Here is a 9,285-nt window from a genome sequence, read left to right on the forward strand (position 1 = left end):
TCTTACTTTCTCTTTAATAAGCTATTGAAGCAAAACAAATAACTGGAGCTATATATATAGCCGAAACAGAAATATCTAAAATAAAGCCAACGTCCCATACTCGCTACCGAACTGCCTGTGAATAAACTCGAGCTCGGCTCGTTACGAACTCGTTCGGCTCGGCTTGTTAACGAACTTAAACTCGAACAAACAAATGTGTTCGTTAAGTAAAACGAACTTGAGCCGAATTTTGGGTTGTTCGACTCAAGCTCGACTGAAACTCGGCTCGGGCTCGGCTCGAGCTCGCTCGTTAAAACTCGAAAAAAATCTAATATATCCTGAATATTTTTATATAGGTATGATTTTTTTAAAAACAATCCGACTTAACTGTATTTTTTTCATCTTCCAACGATCATTTTGCATACTATATGTGATATATTTTGACATGATTTAGAATTTTTTTATTTTAGTTTCTAATTTTAAAATCTGGCTTCATAATTATATTTTAGTTAATATTTTTTTAAAAATATTTTTTCATTGATTCAACTGTATGGATGTCATAAAATATATATTTTATTGATATAACCAAAGTTTCAGATCAAAATAATTTTATTTGATTTGTTATTTTAACAGTTAAACATTAGTTTGACTAGTACTAGTAACTAGTGTTTAGTCCTGTATCGGTGTCTCGACTTATTTAAAATTATTTCTAAATGATCCAACCATGTGGATGTCAAAATAAATATATTTTAATGATATAACCAAAGTTTCAAATCAAGATAATTTTATTTGGTTTGTTATTTTAACAGTCAAACATTAGTTTGACTATTACCGCTAACTAGTGTTTAGTCCTGATTTGTTGTTTAATTATTTTAAAAATACTTTATATCGATCCAACCGTCCTGTATTGGTGTCTCGACTTATTTAAAATTATTTCTAATTGATCCAAGCGAATGGATGTCAAAATAAATATATTTTAATGATATAACCAAAGTTTCAAATCAAGATAATTTTATTTGGTTTGTTATTTTAACAGTCAAGTATTAGTTTGATTATTACCGCTAACTAGTATTTAGTCATAAATTGGTGTTTCGATTTTTTTTTAAATATTTTTCATCGATCCAACCATATGGATTTCAAGATATATATATTTTAGTGATATAACCAAAGTTTCAAAAAAAAATTATTTGATAAGTTATTTTCACAGTCAAACAGCGGTTGACCTGAATTTTTTCTGGCTCGGCTCGTCTCGTTTATGTTCGTGAACAAGCTCGTGTTCGGCTCGTTAGTTAACGAGCTCGAGCTCGAACACGATTTTTATTCGATAAGAAAGCTCAGCTCGGCTCGATTCGTCAGAAAAAAATTAAAATTCGGCTCTGTTTGATCAAAACTCGGCTCGATTCGGTTCGTGAACAGCCCTAGTCCCATAACTGAGAAAATGTATTTTATCATAATCTAACAACTCCTAATTTCTAGGAACTTATTAATAATTACCAGACTATTTCAAACAACCTAACAAATTCTACCTTAAACTAAACATGTATCAGACATGTAAGTCTATCTCAAACTTGCTTCTAACACCAAGTGCATTTCGGCTTGGTCATAATGTCACCTACTTGTTTACTCGTGCCACAATATTCCAAGCTAACTGCTCCAGCACTTACAAGATTTCTCAAGAAGCGGAATCTTACATCAATGTGTTTACATTTCCCGTTGAAAACTGGATTATTAGCCGACTTGATAATGGATGAATTATCACTAAATATTTTGACAGAATCACTTAGTGTACCTTTGATTTGCTTTAGAACCCGCTACATCCAAACATTTTGACAAGCACATGAGGCAGCAACTACATACTCGGCCTCTGTAGATAATAGAGTAACTATAGGTTATTTCTTGGATGCCCATGCTACTGCCCCCCCCCACTTAGCAAGAACACATAACCCGAAGTACTCTTTCGATTATTTATGTCCCTGATATAATCACTATCAGTGTATGACATTAATTCTTGCGTACAACCCATTTTGTAAAATATGCCAAGATTAGTAGTAGTTTGGATGTACCTTAAAATTTGTTTGACTGCAAGCATATATGTCTCCATTGGATTTGACATGAATCTGCTTAGAAAACATACACTCTAACTCAGATTCGGCTTTGTTGTCGTCAGATACATCAAACATCCCACCATTTGCTTAAATAATCTAACATTTGCTTTTAAACCTCCTTCTTTTGACAACTTATTGCTTCCCGGAACCATCGGATTCTTTACCCCGTTACAGTTTCTGAATCCAAATCTTTCAAGTACTTCTTTGGTATTTCTCTTGACTAATATGGATACCACAGTTGCTTTGCAAAACCTCTATTCCCAGAAAATATTTCATCTCCCCCAAATCAAATCAGTGATCTCAAACTCATTTTTAATTGAGTTAATAAAATCTTCCAACATGATCATATCATTACTTGTGTTAGGTCACACAACACTGTAGAAGGGGGTTGGATACAGTGTTTATATAATCAAATCGATTTCAACACAAGTATGTAATAAAGATCAAATATATTCAATAAACTTTGTTACAATATGAACTGTTGTTCTCTCTCAGTGTTGAACAAATATCACTAAGAGCTGCTAGGTTACAATATATAATCTTCTCGATAATGATAACACACATAGTGTAAACCCTAAACTGTGTTTATATAGTACACAGTTACAAGATATATTCTAATATATTGATATGTAATATAATTCTGTCTTCTAAAATATATCAATCAGATATCTTCTACAAGTCTTCTAGTCCTCTAACTCTTTCCATGCATATCTTCTATTATTTTAGTCCAGATCTTCTCTCCTGTAAATCAGCCGCATTCCTTATTCGAAAGTCTTCCTGCACTTAAGTACTGATATGTATCTTCTGACACCTTAAGTTCTGATATTAAGTTCTGACTTCCGAAAGTTCTGATTTCAGTAAGTCCTGATTTATCTTGTTGTTAAGTTCTGAAAACTAAACATGTTGTGGATATGTTGTGAACTTGATGATTTAATTAACAAAACACCTTAGTAGATTTTACTTAGTGAAAAAGGTAGCACTCGACGGATAAGGATTGTAGTTCCGACGGATGACTCAATATAGTCCCGACGGATGATGATTTATTATCCATCGAGCGAGTAGCTTGTGTAACAATAAGTCTGTAGCACATTTCTGCATACACATTGTTTAGATTCTGTAGTAGTACTCAAGTCATGTTGACTTTAACTAGATATGCAGAATAGGTTGATTAATTGTACATAGATGATGTCTTGTAATTCTGCATAAATGAAATGAAGTCAAGTTGCCAGATTGCTACCCGACGGATAAACAATAATGCCACTCGAGGATGATCAACAAGGCTACCTGACGGATGATCATGAACCCGACGGATGATCATGAACCCTGCGGATAAAAAATTCAAACATCTGTTGACAGTGACAACACAGTCACATACGTCGAGTGTATACAAATGGAATGTGGTAGCCTATTCAACTGGGTTTTAGAGAACAAAGAAGCATTGCCATTTCCATGCTATTATGAAGATATTCAAAGATGCTGGAATAGGGTATTGAAGCAGCACAGTATTAGACTTGATAGGTTTTGTTTTATTATCTTGTATTATTACTTTATAATATTGGTAATATATAAACCAAGAAGTAGCAAATAGAACAACAAGAACATTAAGCAAGAAATTCTCAGAGAAATATTTGTAAGCTGCACCTTTAGCATTTCTCTGAAATCTTAGTTGTTCAAATTTGTAAGCAGTTGTGAGCTAATTCCTAGAAAGAGTTCTCTTGATATAATATATATCTCTGGTGGATACATTCAAATCCACCAGAAAGTTTTAAAAGACTTGTGTTTTTAATTACTTGTATATTGATTCATTCCAAGTTATTATTCCGCAGTTTACAAATCAATTCACACAGTTATATATTATTAAGATAGAACATTTTATATCTTTGTGAAAAAGTTTCAAGAATTCCATTCAACCCCCCTTCTGTATTTCTTGTTGCATTGTTAGGGACTAACAATTGGTATCAGAGCAAGCTCTTGATAAACAAAGAGTTTAAAGATCACAACAAAACAACAAGATGAACAAGAAGGATGTTGGAGTCAAGATTCCTTTTCTGGACAAAGATAATTACCATCACTGGAAGGTAAAAATGCATCTTCACCTTCTTTCTCAAGATGAGGCCTATGTAGATTGTATAGAAAGAGACCCTCATGTACCAATGAGAGCTGCAACTGGAAATGAGCCATCAGTCCCCAAGCCAAGGCACGAATGGTCTGATCCTGATATTGAACAAGTCAGGAAAGATAAGAAGGCCATGAATATCCTGTTCAATGGAGTTGATGGTGACATGTTTGACAACATCATCAATTACAAAACTGCCAAGAAATTTTGGGATACAATACAAATTATCTGTGATGGCACTGAGCAAGTTAGAGAAAACAAGATGTAGCTACTGATTCAACAATATGAGCATTTTTGATAAGTGGCATTTTATACCACTTAGAACGTCTTAAAATGGCTTAAATTGGTGCCTTGAAATCAAGTATTTTGTGTATTTGATGCGTTTTTCTAGTGTTTATGCATTTCAGGGTATTAGTTGCATTTCGGAGGAGTAATCATCAAGAATAAGCCTTGGCATGTGTTCACCATTGCGAGAGCAAAGAAATGGGCAGATTACGGCGAAGAAACGGAGCAAACTCAGGAATTTTCCAGAAGGGTCCTGAGCGCCCGCTCAGCAATGCTGAGCGGCCGCGCAGAAAGCTGAGCGCCCGCTCAGCTATGCTGAGCGGCCGCGCAGGGTCGGGAAAAAAGACAATTTATTTTAGGACTTCTACTTCTGTTTGGCTTCCACTTCTATGTAATCTGAGTTTTATGGGACTATTATATAAGTAGATTTGGAGACGTTTTCACGAGAGAGGATCGTGGTATTACGCAAGGAGTGAAGGAGATAAGGAAGAAGACCGTTTTAGCACACATCAACGAAGAGGAAGCATATTTTCTTGTGATTCTTATTTCGTTGTAACGTTGGATGCTAGTTTTCTTACTTTGAACCTATTTACTCTTGTGACGTACTCTGATTTAATATAATTAGTTTAGTTATTATTTTCTTGTGTTTGTTTATCATGATTTCATATGAACCCATGATGACGATAAGTGCTATTATGGGCTAATCGTGATCATGGGGTTGCAACGGATTTACTATGGAATTCTTTAGTTAATTGTTTAATACTTTAGTGTGTGATGATTGTATGATATCTAGTATTGGTTGTGCGTATTCATCTTATGTGTGTCACGAACATATAAGATAGGGTGTTAATCTCTTGTGAAGCGACGGTGGATCTTGAGGTTGAGAACTTGCCATGCTAGCATAGGTTCATGTATGATGTGCATGATTAGTGGGTAACTCCAACAGTTTTATTTGCCCTGTGTAATCAAAAGGAATAATTTATGCTTAAATCATTGTGTTGTCAATTTCTGTAGACATATAGGAACTCAACATAATTGATGACTATTCAACTTCTATCTTAATTGTGGATGTTTGGTAGAATGGTATTAGTACAATGAGAGTTGGCTTTTATCAGTTTCGTGTTATTCGATTAATATCATCACTGTCACATGCTAAAGGTAATAACAATAGCTATTGAAGGAAGTAGTAATGAAGTTGTGATCTCATGAGTGTTTTAATATTGTTAAATTGAAGTGTTAATTAAGTGATTAATTAAGTAGTTAATTGTAGTTAATGTTTAGTCAACAATTCTAAGTGTTAGTGTCTTAACATTGAGAAGTAATCATACATTGGTGCGTGAGTTTAATTAGACAATAAATTAGTCTGAGTCTCTGTGGGAACGAACTAGAAAGTATTCTATATTACTTGCGAACGCGTATACTTGCGTGAACATTAGCGCGTGTTTTCGCCCTAACAAGTTTTTGGCGCCGCTGCCGGGGACTCGGCGTATTTGTTTAGTTTATGTACTTACCATCATTGGTCATTTGGACTCAGTGATTAGGACGTAGTAGTTACTTATTGTTTCCGGTTGTGTTTCAGGTACTTTAGCGAGCGTTTATGCAAACTCATTCTCGTACTCGCAAGAGGACTTTAGACACAGCTGAGGAGACAAACGAAGTTCTTGATATTCCGGAGAAGTTAGATTTTGAAGATTCGGATTCAGGAACTGAGCGGAAAGAACCAGTAAACATGGGTGATCGTATTATTCAGGCTGATCCAGCTCTTATGGATTTTTCTCGGCCAAAAATTGATGACATTCAGTCAAGCATTCTTCATCCAGCTATTCAAGCTAACACCTTTGAAATCAAGCCGGGCACTATTCAGATGGTGCAGAATTCTGTTTCTTTTGGAGGAGCTGCGACTGAAGACCCCAACATGCACATAAGGAATTTTTTCGAGATATGCAACTTTTTTAAGTATAATGGCGTGACTGATGAGGCTATCAAGCTGAGGTTTTTCCCATTCTCACTGAGGGACAAAGCTAAGGACTGGTTACATTCTGAACCAGCTGGGTCCATCACTACATGGCAAGATCTTGCGCAAAAGTTTCTGGTGAAGTTTTATCCGATGGCAAAGACTGCTGCTATGAGGAGTGCTCTTACTCAGTTTGCGCAGCAACCTACAGAATCTATGTGCGAAGCTTGGGAACGCTACAAGGAAATGTTGAGAAAGTGTCCACATCATGGAATGCCTGATTGGATGGTGATCACTGGTTTCTATAATGGTTTGGGGGCCCAATCTCGGCCCATGCTCGATGCAGCAGCTGGAGGCGCCTTATGGGCTAAAAGCTATACCGAGGCTTATAATCTTATCGAGACTATGGCTGCAAATGAGCATCAAAACCCAACTCAGAGGATGATGTCTGGTAAGGTAGCAGGTATTCTGGAAGTCGATGCAGCCACCGCTATTGCAGCACAGCTTCAAGCGCTGTCAATGAAGGTTGATTCTCTGGCTACATATGGAGTTAATCAAATAGCTATGGTTTGTGAGCTTTGTGCAGGTTCTCATGCTACGGATCAGTGTTCTCTTGTCAACGAATTTGTTCAGTATGTGAATAATTATCAGCGACAACAGCAGCCTGTGTCAGCTACCTATCATCCTAATAACAGAAATCATCCAAATTTCAGCTGGGGGAATAATCAGAATGCTATTCAGCCACCATATCAGCAAGGTGTGAGTAAACAGTTTAACCCACCTGGATTCCAGCAACCACAGCAGTATACTCAAAGGCAATCATATCCTCAACAGGGATCTGCAGCTGCACCTACTAGTGCTGATTTTGAGGAACTTAAGCTGTTATGCAAGAGTCAGGCGGTTTCTATCAAAACCTTGGAAAATCAAATCGGACAATTAGCCAATGCAGTGCTCAATCGTCAACCTGGCACTCTTCCCAGTGACACGGAAGTACCAGGCAGGAAGGAAGCTAAAGAGCAAGTCAAGGCTATTACCTTAAGGTCTGGAAAACTTGCTGATGTTGAAAAGGCAAAAGAAGGAGAAGCTGAAATTAGAGATGAAGAAGCTAAGCAAAAGGAGAAAGCGGCGGAACCAAGGAAGACTACTGTTGAACACTCTACCTGAGGGTAATACAGGGGAGAAACAGCTCTATCCTCCACCACCTTTTCCTAAGAGATTGTAGCAACAAAAGCTGGATAGACAGTTTGGTAAGTTTCTGGAGGTGTTCAAGAAACTTCACATCAATATACCTTTCGCTGAGGCTCTGGAGCAAATGCCTAGTTATGCGAAGTTTATGAAGAGTATTCTTTCAAGGAAGGTAAAACTGGATGACCTTGAGACCGTTGCTCTCACGGAAGAATGCAGTGCTGTTCTGCAGCAAAAGTTACCGCCAAAACTGAAAGATCCAGGTAGCTTCACCATTCCTTGCACCATTGGCAAGTTGACTTTTGACAAGTGCCTTTGTGATTTGGGAGCAAGCATCAATCTGATGCCGTTGTCGATCTTTAAAAAGTTGGATTTGCCTGATCCAAAACCCACATACATGTCTCTACAATTGGCTGATCGTTCCATTACTTACCCAAGGGGCATAGTGGAGGATGTGCTAGTCAAGGTGGATAAGCTCTTCTTTCCTGCAGATTTTGTTATTCTGGATTTTGAGGAAGATAAGAAGATTCCCATAATCTTGGGAAGACCTTTCTTGGCTACTGGTCGTACCTTGATAGATGTGCAAAAAGGTGAACTTACTATGCGGGTACAAGATCAGGATGTGACCTTCAACGTATTCAAGGCAATGAAATTCCCTACAGAAGATGAGGAGTACTTAAAAGTGGATGTGATTGATTCTGCGGTTACTTCGGAACTCGATCGCATGCTAATGTCTGATGCATTGGAAAAGGCCTTAGTGGGGGATTTTGACAGCGATGATGAAGATGGCAACGAGCAATTACAATATCTGAACGCTTCTCCCTGGTAGCGAAAGCTGGACATGCCGTTTGAATCTCTTGGTACTTCTGACCTCAAGAATGCTGAAGGAAAGCTCAAACCATCAATAGAGGAAGCACCTACCTTGGAGCTCAAGCCATTACCTGAACACTTGAGGTATGCTTTTTTAGGTGATGCATCTACTTTACCTGTTATTATTACATCTGACCTTTTAGGTAGTGAGGAAGACAAGCTCTTAAGGATTTTGAGGGAATTCAAATCGGCTATTGGATGGACCATAGCAGACATCAAGGGGATCAGCCCTTCATATTGTATGCATAAAATTCTGCTAGAGGAAGGTAGTAAGCTGATTGTTGAATAGCAGCGCAGACTGAATCCTATCATGAAGGAGGTGGTGAAGAAAAAAATTCTGAAATGGCTGGATGCAGGCATCATTTATCCTATTTCTGATAGTTCGTGGGTGAGCCCCGTACAATGTGTACCTAAGAAAGGAGGTATCACTGTGGTAGCAAATGAGAAGAATGAGCTCATCCCCACTCGAACAGTTACAGGATGGAGAGTATGCATGGATTATCGAAAGTTGAACAAAGCCACGAGGAAGGATCACTTCCCTCTTCCGTTCATTGATCAGATGCTTGACAGGTTGGCTGGTCACGAGTATTTTTGTCTTCTGGATGGCTATTCAGGGTATAATTAGATTTGTATTGCACCAGAGGATCAGGAAAAGACTACCTTCACTTGTCCATTTGGCACGTTTACTTTTCGCAGAGTTTCGTTTGGGTTATGTGGTGCCCCGACCACTTTTCAGAGATGTATGATGGCTATATTCTCTGACATGATTGGATATAATGTCGAGGTGTTCA

At 37.6% G+C, this 9,285-nt stretch overlaps 1 non-coding gene across 1 annotated transcript; it reads right to left on the reverse strand.

The window, feature by feature from the left end:
- Positions 1 to 6,607: 6,607 nt before the first annotated feature.
- On the reverse strand, positions 6,608 to 6,714 carry LOC141683976 (small nucleolar RNA R71). The gene has a single exon (XR_012560517.1). It is a non-coding gene; the product is annotated as a small nucleolar RNA R71 (small nucleolar RNA).
- Between the last annotated feature and the right edge of the window lie 2,571 nt (positions 6,715 to 9,285).

The sequence above is a fragment of the Apium graveolens genome, chromosome 1 (genome assembly GCF_009905375.1).
Source record: "Apium graveolens cultivar Ventura chromosome 1, ASM990537v1, whole genome shotgun sequence".
In the NCBI taxonomy this organism is placed as follows: domain Eukaryota; kingdom Viridiplantae; phylum Streptophyta; class Magnoliopsida; order Apiales; family Apiaceae; genus Apium; species Apium graveolens.